Below are 15,383 nucleotides of genomic sequence, written 5' to 3'. Positions count from 1 at the left end.
AAACTGGACTCCCTGGTGTGATGGGCCCTGTCCACCCAGCCCTTGGCCTTCAGTTTGCGCTGGCTCTAGGCACCCTCTTGAGGACTGGAGTCCCTAGGAATTAAGGCGGTTGCGCAGTGGATGGGAGTTGGCTGACGACTGAAAGGAGGAAGCGGTGGGGAGGCCCTGTGATCAGGGCTCTCCCATAGTCTGCTGAACCTCCACCCCTGTTTTTTTTAACATTTAGCACCCCCACAGCACGTGCAACTGAAGACTGAGGTGGCTTGGATCTTCGGCCCTCTGAAAGTGGGTGTGGTTAAATACTGTACTTTTGGACCTAATCTGGACTTGAAATAACTTTTTTTCGATCACCAGGACCATAAAAATACAGTACGTACATAATTTAGATAAACATAGAATAAAATATTAAAAGTCTGCACGTGTATTGCAGCTTAACATAAACAATTTCCTGATTAGAGAGTATACAATTATCATTAAATAAAGGTAAAATACAATTTCGTATTTAAAAGTAAGTAAAGGATTGCTAACAGAAGATGCACATTTCCTACTCAAATTCCACTTGGCACCCAAAAATTGGGAAAGCAGTTTAGTATTTGGTGAGGAACAATCGGATCTCAAAATAGAAGAGTCAATAAATGGCTTCGGTGACTTATTCTCCTGCAAATAGGAGCCAGCCAGAGCTTGCGCAGATGGGCGTAAGCAGGACAAGCGAAGAGGACATGTGGAACACTCTCAGTCTGAGACTGACAAGCAGGACAAGTATCCGTAGCCTCACCCGACCAGTTCTTCGTGAAAGCTTTTTTTTTTAACATATTTTATTGGCATTTGGTTCATGTTCAATTCCATTACTTTCATGTCAAAACATTTACATACCCACATGGTTTACACTATTGTTCTCGTCCTATTTTCTGCTTTATTGCCAGTTCGTACGAAAGAAAATATTTCATTATACTCCTCTTCTTCCCCTGTTCTTCGCCCGAATAATCTTCGTGAAAGCTCTTAACGGCAAGGTACCCACTCTAAATTGGAAATATAATTTGCTATCACAAGATATGGTCACATGGTCCCAATAAGACTCATAGCTGTTCCGGGCTTGATGTCTAGGAACGTTTGTGTTAAGGCAGGCAGATCTGTTCTTGCGGCTTATTTTGCCTTGACCGCTGACCAGTATAGCTTATTTAAGATAGTTTTAGAAGGGAAGTTTATAGTGGCTGCTTGGGTTAAAAGTTCGGGGGCCCTAAAATAGTCTAGTGCAAGTTTGATGTGTTTAAGCCGGGGGATAGATACTGAGTGTCGAGCCGCAATGACATCCTAGAGGACTGTGGTATAGTTCAGGAGTGGACCAAAACCTCCTCCAATATAACAATGGATGGAGTCTGGTTTTGTCCTGGAGGTTTCGTAAGGCCAGGTCCCTAAAAAAGGGGATCAAGGGCGTGCTAGGAGGAAGAGAAACCAAATTCTGTAGGAATTTGTTTTCAGCAATAGTTAGTGTTGCAAGACAGGAAATGCCCCATAATTCAGGCCCATATAAGTTTGACCCTAAAGCCCTAGCTTTGAATATTTGGATAGCGGGCCGAATAAGTTTAGAAAGAGAGGCGTTGTATTATTTTTTAATTGCTGCCGTTATTTGCTTACTTTTCAGAGTCTCTTTGCTAAGATGCGTCTTCCATGCCATATTACTGCTAAAAGGGCCACCCAAATAAGTGAAGCTAGTCAGGACCTCCTGTTGTGTGCTGGACGTCACTTTCAGTCCCAGTCATGGTGAAGAAGTGCCCTGCCAAATGCAGCACTGACGGGGGAGGCAAGCTCTACCTGCTCAGATTATGGGGCGCATCCCCTCTGGTTGCACAGGTGCAAAGTGACCACTTTGAGCAATTGCTTCATGCCATTAAAGATGTGAAAAACTCTCTGGAGCCCAAATTGCATTGGTGTTTGACATAGGTCTTCTGCGGACCGTTCAAGCCAACTTTAGGAATAACATGGAAGAGCACGAAACTACGCTTGCGGAGATGCACCCCTTGGTGCTGGAGATGCAATCCCAAATAAAAGCTCTGCAGGCAGAGGTTTCCCACCTATGTGATAGATAGTAGGACGCAGAAGGTCGTTTGCACTGGAATAATATCTGATTGGTGTGCCTCCTAGAAGGGTTGGAAGCCCTAATACAGAACTCTTTGTAGAGGACTGGCTCCTTCATACAGAAGTGGGTGGCAAGAGATCCACATTCTTTTCTGTGGAAATGGCCCATAGAGTCCCGGGCCGGGCCCCACCGCCTGACTCCCCACCCAGGCCAGTGTTGGTCCACTTTTTATAGAAACAGTTTCATGCAGGTCGCAAGAATCCAAGGCCCCCGGAGACTGGGCAGTGGGCATCTACCCAGACTACACTGCAGAAGTGCAGATACTTAGGAAGGTCCTTTATGCCGATCAAGCAGTCTCTATGACAATTGGAGCTAGAGTATTCATGTATGTTCCGGCCAAACTACGTAGTGGATGCTGGAACTATACACTTCTTCACAACACCGAAAGCTAACTGGTAATGGCTAGAGATGAAAGGATTATCTATGCCGCCTTGCACTATGTGCCAAACTGAAGGCTGAAACCCATCGCACTTGAGACGCCAACTGTGCAGACTGCCCAGGGGCAATCCCACTATTGAGCAGACAACACATGAACGCGTATGGCAGTTGCGAAGCGGGAGTCTTGGCACACCTTGTCCCTGGCGTCCACCAGCCCTGTCTCTGTTTCACCTGAGTGGGTGCTGGTATTCTCCCTTGAACATTCAGGTAGAACTGCGAACTGGTCCTGAACTTGCACCAATGACATCCTGTCCAGTGATATGAGGCCCTGGGCTGGGGCCTCTGACTTTTGTAATCTCCTTATCAAAGTATTGGTTTGGGGGCCGTGTGATTCTCCCCGCGGCATAGGGAGGAGGTCTTAAGTAATAACTGCATGCAGCCTTGGTTCAGTCACCGACCACCCTCCTATTTACTATTGCATGAACCCCCCCCCCCCCCTGCCACCCCCAAGTGGTTACTGGGTTACTGGTTGTGGTTTCTATATTGTTGTGGAATAGTTATTGTCCCGACCAGGGAAGAGAAGTTGGGGTCTTAGTTATGAGTTTACACAGCAAGGAACTACGGTATCATGACACTGCCACAATAAGGGGTTTGGCTATCAGGGAAGACTCTAGTTGGAACATTGATACAACATGACAGCGCGCCACCTGAACAAATAACCTCGTTCAATATTTCTCTTGGAATATTTGAGGAATGGCCACCCCTGGACGTCCACATATTATCTATTCCTATTTGCGTCGTAAGCTGATGCGTATTGATCTTTTTCAAGAAACACACAGGACCGTCCTAGACCTTCGTAAACTGCTGGAGTGGGACGCCTTTAAGATCGGTATATGGGCTCTGTGCATCAAAACCTCCTGTGGGTACAACGCACTTTGCAGATGCAACTCATTGGTCTTGAATATGCTGTGTAGGTGCAGAGGTGCGGGTAGGGACGGGAGCAGGGAGTTAAGAGATGGTCACTCGCCTCAGAAGGGAACACAGGGAGGCGGGTCCGGAGCCGTGCTACAAGGCTATGTGGACTTTGTGGCCAAGCAACATGTGGAGGGGGGCCGAGCAGCACAGGTATTGGCATGGCTCTTGAAGTCTGCTGTCCTTAGGCCCCACATAAACGCTATTAGATCCCCAACAGGGGAAATCTTGAGCAACCAGACTGACATCAATTAAGCACGTTTTAACTATCATACCACACTTTATCAGGAGGAGCCAGGTCAAGGGGGTGTCACATTTCTGGAATATTTGGACAACTTACCCATCCTCATGACTTGATCCCTTACAGCGTCATACCCCAGACGAAGTGTTGACTGTTTAGGAGGTCGGCCTAGTAATTGAACAGATAGTATGCACTAAAACTCCTGGGATGGATGGATTCCCTGTAAAGTTTTACTCTACTTACAGAGCCACTCTTGCTACAAAATTCCTCCTGGTGTATGAGGGTGCACTCCCTCCGTCTATGTGAAAGGCGATAATAGTCCTGCCAAAACCGGGAAGGGGCCTGTTGAAAGTCAGCTCATACAGACCTCTGTCCCTTCTGAATACAGACTATAAGATCCTCAGGAAAGTCATTGTCAATAGACTTCTGTTATACCTCCCCACTCTGGTTCATCTTGCCCAGAACGTTTTTTTCCCAGGAAGAAAAACCTTCCTAAACCTAAGATGTCTCTTTCGACTTACAGAAGAAAACCGACTGGCATTACCTCCGCACACCCCACTTTCTCTCGACATTGAGAAGGCATTTGACACCCTAGGTGGCCCTACTTCATGGAAGTGTTGAAGAGAACTGGGCTTGGCACTGAGATATTATGCTGGATAGCCCTGCTTTACACCACTCCAGACAGAGAGCTCTCGGCCCATTTTGGAATATACAGGGATGCTCGATGGGGCTGTAGTTTTTCACTGATCATTTTTACACTTGCTCTGGAGCCACTTGCAGGTTTATTCTGCCTACAGGTCCCACAATGGGTTATCCAAAGGGGGTCAGACTTGGGAAGCGGTCTCCCTATATGTGAATGACGTGTTGGTGTACCTCTGGGATGTCAATAAATCAATCGGTAGATTTATAGAGCACTACTTGCCACCAGTCGCGGCCGGTGTGACTTGCGGGCTGGGTGGGGGGTGGGGGGGCATATGCAGCCTACATAGAGAAAATGCAGAGTGCGCATAACTGGTTTGGTCAGCCCTGGTTTGGTTGGTCCTAGTTTGGTCGGCCCTAGGGCTGACTAAACAGTCAGTGCCCACAACAGTGGGCAAGCCACTCATCCCCTGCCTGGGCCAGGAAGCCCCACCCTCCCGCCCCCAAGCAAACCCTGCCTTCTCCTTCTACTTCTCGCACTGCGAGAAAGCAGTGGGGCGACACTCCTCCACCCACATGGAGGAGCCGCCCCTGCTTGTCACTTGTCAGGGAATCCAGGCGCTGGCACAGGGTCCAGTTGATTAGCCTAGCTGGGACTTCAGGGACTTTTGGAACTCTGCAAGAGATGGGTAGGTCCATAGATAAAAAGGTAGCTTGTTCCATGTCTTTGCTGCAAGGTAGGCGAATGGGGCGATCTCCGCATCTGCTTCGTCCGATGTGGTGGGTGTGGGTCAGCGAAGGGGACGCAGAGTGGAGGTGTCTGGTGAGCTGATGGAAATTCAGGCAGTGGTTCAAGTAGGTGGGCCTGCAGTTGTGTAGGTGCCTTGTATGTATTGGTCAGGAATGTGAACTGGGAGGATCTTTTCTGTACAGGGAGCCAGTGGAGTTCCCTGATATAGGGGGTGATGTGGGTTCATCTAGGGAGTGCTAGGATGAGTCTGGCTGTGGTGTTCTTTAGTCATGTTAGCTGCAATCCCTGCATAGGGAGCCTTGCGGTAGTCCAGTTTTCTGAAGACGAGGACCTGGGTTATTGTACGTCTTGAGCTTTGGGGTTAGCCATTTCAATATCTAACGAAGCATGCAGAGTATGAAGAAGCTAGTGGAGGAGACGTGGTTAGCTTGTTGTCCAGAATTATGCCTAGGTTCCTAGTGTGGTCATTGAGGGTAGGAGTAGGTTCCAGTTCTGAGGGCCAGCAGGATGGGTCCCATGGGGAGCTTTTGTTTCCAAAAGTCAGTACCTCTGTCTTGTTCGTGTTGAGCTTCAGGCAGTTGTCCTTCATCCAGTTGACGACCTCTTTCATGCAGTTGCAGAAGTTGGTGTTGGTGGTGTCTTCGGAGAGGATGAATTTTGTGTTGTCGGCGGAGGATATAATGTTGAGTCTGGGTTTTGGCGATGTTGGACAGAGGTGTTGTTTATTGAAGAGGGTGGGGCAGAGGGATGATCATTGGGGTACTCTTGGTTTCAGAGGACAAGGTGAATATTTTGTGTTTTTCCGGTGAGGAACAAGATGATCCACCTGAGAGCGGCTCCTTTGATGCCTATGTTGTGCAGCCCCCGGATAACACTAAAACATCCGCGAGCTCCTCCTATACACCAGCTAGCAGTTGTAGCTCCTTGGCTGCACCAGGTTGTAGCCAAGAGGAGATCCCAAATGATGAAGCAAGCCACCTTGGTGGGTGATGGGATTCCATCCTCTTAAATAGGACTTCCTTGATTTGCTATTTCCTGTTGGTTTGCTCAGGTTACTAGTTTGTATTTGTGCTCTAGGGACCCACGAATTCAATGTTGTTGATCTATACGGAATGGGGATGTATCCGCGCAGGTCTGTAAACTTTCCTTAGACCCTCTTGTTTACCTGGTAGTATTTCACTTTACATGCACACCAGCTGCGTTACAGAAGAACACATTCCTTTTTTAGGTCTCGTGGTGTAACAGCGCGTAAGCGCTGTGTCCGCCAGGAGATCTTTTGTCGCTGGGTCTGCTTCCCATGAGACAGCACCTGGCCGCGCGCAAAGGCGATCGGCGCAGGCCACGCGAGCGAACGCGCTCAGCTGCTGTCTCCTGGGAAGCTCCAACACCCCACACGCATGCGCATACACAGAGACACACACACACACACACGAGCGCCCATGCACGCGCGCACCCACACATAGAGAGAACCCACCCCCGCTGTCGCATACACACACGGCACACACACACACAAGTGCACCAAGCGCCCCGCCCGCCCACTTACCGCCACTCCGGTCTTCAGCCGCCACCGCGGGGCTCTCTCTAGGGCATGGGAGCCCCGCGTCGCCGGCACTGCTTCTCTCCGTAGGCGCGGCTTCTCTCTGTGGGCGCGTGCGCGGGCTTCCGAAGCCGGAAGTCCCGCCCTCTAGGAGACAAGAGGCAGCAGAGGGGCTCTCAAAAGCAAATAAACAATGTCAAAATCTAGGGTTTACTTGTTGGTCAAATAAAAATTACCACGAACAATGCATACACGTTTTATTGGACTAGCAGCACGCCGACACCCTGCAGTGAACTCACAGGAGTAGATAAGGTTGTACCCGGGCAGTAAGTCCAAACACAAGTTTGGTAAAGATGCTGGCTTCGGACCTCCGGCTGCCACAAGCAGTCCGTGCACACTGTAGGTAAAACGAGAACTTTTGTGCAAGATGTCCGGGTCCGCCTGGCCAGCCAGGAACGGTGCCTTGAACGAGCAAACAAATAGATCCCACTCCAATTCAGCACGTCCATTCTCACTGGCGCTCACAAAGCGCCAGGACGCTGCAGCCCGGCGCCTAGGCGCTGCTCTCTGCTCTTCGCGCTGCGGACACGGGCTCGCTGCTCGGGGGGAGGCGGCGGACAGCAGGCTGCCGAGGTCCAGGCTGTGTGTGGTGTGAGCAGGGGTCCACTCCGGGGCATGCCCGGCCGTCCGCAGCCAAACTGACCACAACAGGTGCCGGGCGCGTAACCGAAGCCGGCGCGGACGGGGCTTCCAGGAGCTGCGAGCGCGGCCCCTGCAGCTAAAATAACCCCAATACACGGAAGTGTGGGAGGTGATGTGCATTGAGAGGGCTCAAGGCATGCATCTTTACAAACCTACTTTCTGAGCTTCCGCTTCTGATTTTTTACATTATCATAACACTTGGAGAACATGATTAAATATGTGTTTTGCCAGTAGGGGGTGTGAATAGCAATTGTCACGAGTAGGGCTTTCACTCCAGAGCCATTGATGGCTCAACGCTGAGTCAGCACCCGTGGGATTGGACTTGGAGATCAGAAAGCACATGAACCCACCGAGCTACCGCCTCAGTTCTCTTCTCATTCTGGCCTGGCAGTCACGACTCTGCACACGCTCCTCTTTCCACACCTGTCAGTGGAATTCATGTCTTTGTCAGATGGCATTTTTCAATCTCTTGTTATGAACATCCACTATCCCAGTGGTTCACTCAATCACCCCACCATATAAATGATACCCAGCCCTGGCCTCCAATGTTAGCCATAAACAAACACATACCATCAATAGGAAAACATGTGAGCTAACAGACCCACGCCAGAGCACCGAAGATCCCACCACAAAGACATAGAACTGTCCTCACGTCAACGGCGGCCTGCCACCGGAAGACGCTCTAACTGTGACACCCCTAGGGCTGAAGAGGGTTTCTACGCAGCAAAAAAGTTTAATTGGGTGAATTTTCAGCTTCAAATAAAGGAAAGGTTACAATAATGGTTTCACAATGAGAAAGTAAACTCCTTAAATCTACTCGCGGTAGGAATGAAGGAATGTGATACATTTATGTACTCCCTGAGAAATAAAAGTACTCACATCTTCCATTAGGAGGGAGGGACCTGGTCCCTCTTCTAAACCTGATCTGGACCCCTAGCTCAACACACCACTGTGTAGGCATGCACAAGCAGTCAAAAGGCAGAACATGTTGTATAATGCATATATTGTGAAGCTCCCAAATCAATACATGTAAGTCACGTAAATACAACACATATTGCATTACAAATGCTATAGGTGTCACATTTGCGAGAGTTATAACTATTGGCATTGTAAATGACAAAGCTATTAATTTCTCTATTTTCAAAAACAAAACCTAAATAAAAAATGTGTCATTTACAATATCAATAGCTCTAACTTTCCTAATACGAGACCTATTGCATTGCAAATGCTTGTCTTAGATTTAAGGTCGAATTCCTTTGTAAGATCATGAAATTCCGTGGCGACCTTCCGCGTTCTGTTACCACACTGCAGAGGGTATTTTATTGCACTTGGTCCCACCATCACCATTCACATAAGCCGATTAATTCCTTGGTCTTTTGTTCCTTCATATGAAAGAGAGAATATGGTTGTAGACATAAATAATAAAAGAGGAGTCGGTAATGCAAAATCAAGCGCCAAAAAGTTTGTAATTCGTTGTTTAAACATGTCTGAATCAGTTTGATGCAACATCAGATTTTAACAAGGTGTAGCGCAGGATGAATATTCACTTGCAAAGAGATTGTTTCTTTTTATGTAATTAATTGTGGGCAAAAATCTCTTCTTTCTTCTGAATATTGTGTATTTTGGCGAACAACTTAGAAGGACCAAAAGCCGTTTTTCATTTTCATTGCTTGAAAAACCGCTTCAGCGATGCTCTGTTATCTGCCTTTAACCTTGGCCGTTTACCGCAGAACTTAATGACCTTGTAATCCAACTCTAACAAGTTATTACATTGAATCGGCTACATCTTTTCCTGTCCTTCTAGCAGGTGTGCAAATAAGTCCCGACTCTCTCTGATAGAAATGAGACCGTGTTTTATCCTGCGATTGCAGGCTTCCATGTGGTACGAAACAATACATTGTAGGGAGATTAGTCACTCGCATGATACATTATAAAAAGACAAAGCTGTTATTTTATTTGCACTTTAAATGTACGCTGCAAAGGAGGATGCAAACCAAATGTTAACATTAGGAAGTCATGGATTTACTTCAACTGCTATTGTCCTTTTATTCATTTTGCTGTGCTTTGCGAAAATAAAAGATTATGGTTACAAAAGCGTTAATGCTTGAATTTGACTAAAATCTTCGAATAGCTAAAAGGGCTTGCAGGCTCAAAACGTTAGAGGTACTGCAGTAATGAGGAAAACACGCGAAGTTAATAAAGTGAGGGGTTTGTTGGAATTTTTCCAAGCCTGATAAAAATATTTCTCAATAAACTGGAGTTTCCGTGAGTGTCTATGAGGGCTTGTTAATTTTTTTCATTCACTGTAATAGCTAGTAGAAGCATAGCTGTCTATTTATACATGATCATTTGTGACCGATAGCCGGCTGGTTCAATTGGCCTTTCATCCTTTGCAAGTAGGTACATTGTCTAACAGTGATGCTATGAAATGACTAAAATCTATGCTAGCAAGGCCTGAACACAAAGACCATTTTACCCACCTTCAAAAAGCTCTTTCTGTTGGACACTCTAACTCTAAACACAGATTCCTGACCTTCGATTATTACCCCATGCCACAAACTGGATGCAGAGACCTTTGTAGCAGTGCTCCCATGCAATGCTAGGCGGTCTTGTGTGGCTCTTCTGTTTGCCTCCATTCCGCTTCAAAGTGATGGAGCAAAGCTGCATAAAAGCCCCACCCCTGTACTATGATCAGTTTCTTGTTTTTTCATAGATGCACTCTCAGATGCAGAGTTTTAACAATTGCTGCTAACAGTGTGCTAAGTGCTAACTTGGGACTTTTTTATATGCTAAAAAGGGGTCGCTCCACGGAACGGGGTGGTGGGAAGGCAAAGAGCAAACTGTGATCAGATAGAGTATCCACCAGAAAAAGAATTACTGAAGGTAAGCAACTTGTTCTTCTGATGAATACTTCTAACCACATGTTCCTCGCCTTAGAACAGATACCAAAGCTGTGTCTCCCCAGGATGGGAGGGTCTGTTGAGTGGACTCTGATCAAAAGTCTTCCAGAACCAAGCGGGAGAGGCGTTCTTCCCGCCGGATCTGCCTGTCATGGGAGTAGTGCTCTGTGAACTTTTACACAGATATCCACGTCGCAGCCTGACATTAATCACGCCAAAATATCAGCCTTAGCCCTGGTGGGAAGGGCTTTCAGACCTACCACGGGCTGCAGCTTGGCCAGTGCGTGGCAACAACCTAATGCAGAGGATATCCACATCGACAGGGTCCTGTTCTGCAGAGTATGCCCTGTCTTTGCTCCAGAAAAACAAAAAGTTGATAGTCTGCCGCACGGTCTTTCATATGATCGATGTAAAAGCTTAAAGCCCTTTTGGAGTCTTTTGAGGGGGGATGAATAGCAAAGAACAGCGGCAGAGTCTTTGATTGCCCAACGTGTAAATGAGTGTCGATATTCAGTAAGAAGGCTGCATGGGTCCTCTGCCCCAAATTGGAAAAAAAATGGTGGTGTAGGGGGAGTATAGTTCACATATGGAATAAGCTGACATGATTAATTGCAATGAGGAAGACGGCCTTCAAGGTCCAGAGATGCAGTGAGCAACTTTGCATAGGGTTAAAAGCTGTGCACAAGAGGATTATCAAGATTAAGTTAATGTCCCACTGGGGCATTGCAATCTCTTTTGGAGCATGTGTGCCACACCCTTAATAAACCTCATCACAACGGGCAATTTGAACATAGATGGTTGATTTCGCAAACACAAAAATGCTGAAGTGGCCGACAAATTAACTTTTATGGTGCCACTGCAGGGTCTTGCTGAGCTAAAGACAAAGCAAATAAAACGACCCCTAACGGCTTTGCCAGTAAGGAGTCCCTGTCCAATGCATCACAGGTTAGACTTGGCCAAGTGCCGGGGTAAATGAAATTCCTGGGGGGCATGTTGACAGCAAGGATGACATTCAACACTTCAGGAAGCAAATCTAAGACCGTCAATTGCCACCGCCCTGTCTCTATTCATCGAGGTGTAAGCTGCATGGATTTGGGTGGTGAGCCCTGCTTTCCTCTTGAGACAGGAGGTCTTCCCAAAGTTGTAGCCCGATTGGAGGTCAGATGCCTAAGCTCAGGAATATTGGGTACCAAATCCTCCAGGCCCAATCCAGGGCCACTAGAATGACTTGGGCATGATCGTTCTTGATATTCTTCAGAACTCAGGGCAAAAGAGGTACTGGCGGCAAGCTTACAGGAGTCCCCTGTTCCAATCCAGCTGGAATAATGAGTGCTCTTGAGGAAACTCCAACATGCAAAATGGTGGTCACTACAATGACGAAATGATCTATTTTGGCCACTCCTTCCCCCCTACTGGGAAAACATATCCTTTGCCACCCAGGGATGTAGAAACCACTCAATATCTGCCCAGTTTGTGGGCTCTGGGATCGGGGATCCCTGCAGGTGGTAGGCAATTAGTAGGATGTCATGGCACTCTAGCCACCTCTGGAGATGTAAAGCTTCCTGGCTAGGAACTCTGGATCCAGCACTGCTTGGTAATACTGCATGTTGTCCCTTAGAACCTGCACCCTCGCCCCCTGATGGAGGGCAATAAGGCCTTTAGGGCTCGATGAATGGTCCCCAGCTCCAGAAGTTCTCTGACCTCCACTTTCCAACCCTGCACCCCCCTCCAACAACCAGCAGTGTGGCATCCAGCAGTCTGTCACCACTGTCCGCGCTGGATGCGGAAGGGAGTGTGGCATGCCTCAGGACATATTGTGACCTGTCTGCCATCACAGCAGATCGTGGGTCATCTCAGAGGAGATCGGGATAGTTTCCGAAAGGTGGCCTTTATACCGGCACCAGGCGGCCTCTGACTTCAGAGATGGGCAGTGACCACCACCATCATACACTCAAGGGGACTGCTGAGGCTGAAGATGAGCAAGTACCACCTTAATTTGCAGTAATCAAACGGGTATATGAAAATATGCATCGTGCAAGTCTAAGGACACCATCCAGTCTCATAGGTCCAGAGCAGAAACAATGTGAGGCGATGTGAGCATCTGAAATTTGTTCTTTTCTCAGGAAGGCATTCAGAACTCTGAGGCCCCAATCTTTTGTCTGGACGTGGAAGCACCTGGAATAACAAGCTTTGTCTTTCTCAGAGTCTGACTCCTCTATGGAACATTTCGAAAGTGTTCGGCATACCTCATGTAACAGAATGACCAGATGCTTTTCTGAAATATGTTTAGAGGGATATTTTATGGGAAGGAGAAAAAAGGTAGTACATAGCTTTTTTTAACAATTTGAAAGACCCATCTGTCATATATGATGGGTCACCAACACGGAGGAAGTTCTGAATCCTGCTGGGACCTGTGCTGCTAAGGGAAATCTTAAACTGTTGGTAGCAGGGGAAGAGGAATTGAGTGAATTGATGCCCCTGCTGGCCGACACGCTGTCTCCCTATTGTCTGAAAACTCTGGGCTGCCTTCTGCTTCACTGTCTGGGAAGGCTGTCTCGGCCTATACACCAGCCCTCTCAGATAACCCCAAAATTTCTTGACCTGGTTCGGAAACTGTTTGGCAGGGATCAATAGCCCCACGGAACACACTGTGGCTCTGCTGTTTCTTAAAGCATTCCAAAGTGAAGTCAATATTCTCTCTAAAGAGGTGAGACTCCCCAAAGGGCATATCAATTGGGAAAGCCTGTACATCATAGAACTTCATTCAGGCATAGCTACGAAAGAAAACACTGGTACCAACAGCCATAGCAGAGCAGTCCATGGCATTTAACCTGGTACAAATAATATACTTAGCTGTTTCCTGCTCGTCATGGATTGTCTGAGCCATAGAGGCAAAAAGATCATGCAGCACTGCTGGCAAGGTCTCCCTGGCCATGCCTAAATGAGCACGTTTATATTTTTTCAATAGGCAAACTGCAGTACAGATCACGGTGCCAGGCTGGCAGAAGAAAACATATGTTTTCCAAAGGCATCAATCCTTTTGTATTCTCTATGCAGATAATTGGTTGGAAAGGAGTTGGTTTTCATCTTACTGGTTGTGGCCTGTACAATGAGACTCTCTGGAGTGCTTGGTAAGAAAATTTAGACCACCAGCCAGTAATGTCTAGCCACCTGCTAACAGTTGGACAAGAACATGGTTTCGACTAGGTAGCCATTAGAGTATTTGTGAGCTCAGCCCAGCTGTGTTCATAATCCCTCTTGAGGCGGAAGCCGAGAGGTTGTGTTTTTTTGTACTCTGTTAATTATTGCTTTTTAAAAACAACTTGCACTGCATTATCTGCTTAAAGACTAAGCTTTTAAATATTTTACTCTGCCCATTGCAAATCCGCTGACATTGAAAGCGGTTTTCACCTCTTAATATACCACCAGCTACCGCTTGCTTGATGTTGAGAAGCACGGTGAGCCTTACAATCCTCCCCCGCACCGCCCTGCGACCCGGATTTACATCAGCCTTCTCAGGGCTGAGTCAGTGGTGTTCCGGTCGGGCTGAATTAGAGTGCGGCCATCTTTGTTTGGGGAAAGACTACTCTCGCTCTGTAGCGGAGACTATAAATAGGGAAAGACATGACTCCGCGCAGCGGACGCGCACTGCGGACACGCCGGACCTGCCGCTGCGCGGAGTCGTGCCAGAGTCCTGCCCGTCTGCGCCTGTCTGCGACCAGACCGTGGCCACGGCCACAGACCATGTTGTTCCTCACATATATAGGTATGATAGGAATACATTATTTAATCTACGACCTTCCCATTGTTTTTTCTCATTCCCTCCCCTCTGATTTGACCACTTCTAACTTTCCGTGTATTCCCTGCGATTTCGATCAGGCAGATGGCATCCCTGTATCCCGTTGTCCCCTTACTATGAATCGTAAGCGGTCTACTCCGATTAATAAAAATGTCAGGATCAAGGCAGGCCTCATTAATTGTCGCTCCTTAGTAAAACATTCTCTTGATATAGTATCGTCCTTATCTGATAATAACTGGGACATTCTCTTCCTGACGGAAACTTGGCTCGGAGAGGATTCCAACCCCGCCCTAGCCCTTGCCATCCCTGTAGGATACAACATTCTCTGTGAGAACAGAAACAGCAACACCCACGGCGGCGGCCTTGCCATAATCTAAACATCAGCATGGACCATTTCCTCATTTCCCTATACTCAAATAGACTCTATTGAGGCCCTCCCTTTTTGCATTAATTTTACGGCTAATATCACCCTCTCAGGCCTGCTAGTCTACCGACCCCCTAAATCTAAGACCTCTTCCCTGCCACATCTTCTAGACTATATTCTTCAGGCCAGCTCGCGTTATGCAAATTTCACCCTACTTGGAGACTTCAATCTCCATGTGGAGGATACCTCTGATTCGACAAGCTCCAACTTCCTCTCCACACTTTTGGACGGTGGTTTAAAACAATGGATCCGTTACCCCACTCACAAGGCGGGACATACTCTTGACCTGATTTGTTCTAATTTGTCTGACTTAATCATGGGTCATCCTTACCCAGTGATTTGGTCCGACCACTTTTTTATCCCGTTTTCTCTTTGTTTACCCCATCAAAAACGACCTTGTGTTCAGGCCAAAATCCTCGGGCGCAACTGGAGTGATGTTTCTCCAGACAGTCTTGGAGCCCATCTGGGTACCACAGCCCCGAGGGAGGCCATTGATCTAGACTCTAGGCTGAACAATTTCAATAGCTGGATTTCCTTGGCTATTGATTCAATTGCTCCTATTAGGCCAATTAAAACATTTCGCTCTGCCCCCTCTGCACCGTGGTTCTCTGAAGAACTACGTAAATGTAAATCGGCCTGCAAACTTTTGGAACAGCGCTGGAGACTTTCATACTCTCCTGACAGTAAAATAGAATATAAACTAGCACTTAAAAGGTACAGGAAAAAGATCATAGATCATAAAAGAACACACCTTGAGGATAAAATTAATAAACTCATGGTTCTGCAAGGGAGATTTTTCAGACGGTGAGATCATTTACCGATCCTCTGGCCCTCAAACGCCAGTCTCCTGTCTCTCAATCCCTCTGCAATCGTCTGTCCGACTACTTTGAGGATAAAATTATC

The 15,383-nt window shown here is 47.3% G+C and overlaps 1 protein-coding gene across 2 annotated transcripts in view; it reads left to right on the top strand.

Moving 5' to 3' along the window:
- The window catches only part of CASTOR1 (cytosolic arginine sensor for mTORC1 subunit 1), a 145,707-nt gene that overhangs the window by 44,644 nt on the left and 85,680 nt on the right, over window positions 1-15,383 (top strand). The window lies entirely within an intron of this gene.

The sequence above is a fragment of the Lissotriton helveticus genome, chromosome 11 (assembly GCF_964261635.1).
Source record: "Lissotriton helveticus chromosome 11, aLisHel1.1, whole genome shotgun sequence".
Lineage (NCBI taxonomy): Eukaryota > Metazoa > Chordata > Amphibia > Caudata > Salamandridae > Lissotriton > Lissotriton helveticus.
Note: the sequence above shows the minus strand (reverse complement) of the source record. Positions and strands in the feature narration are given on the sequence as shown.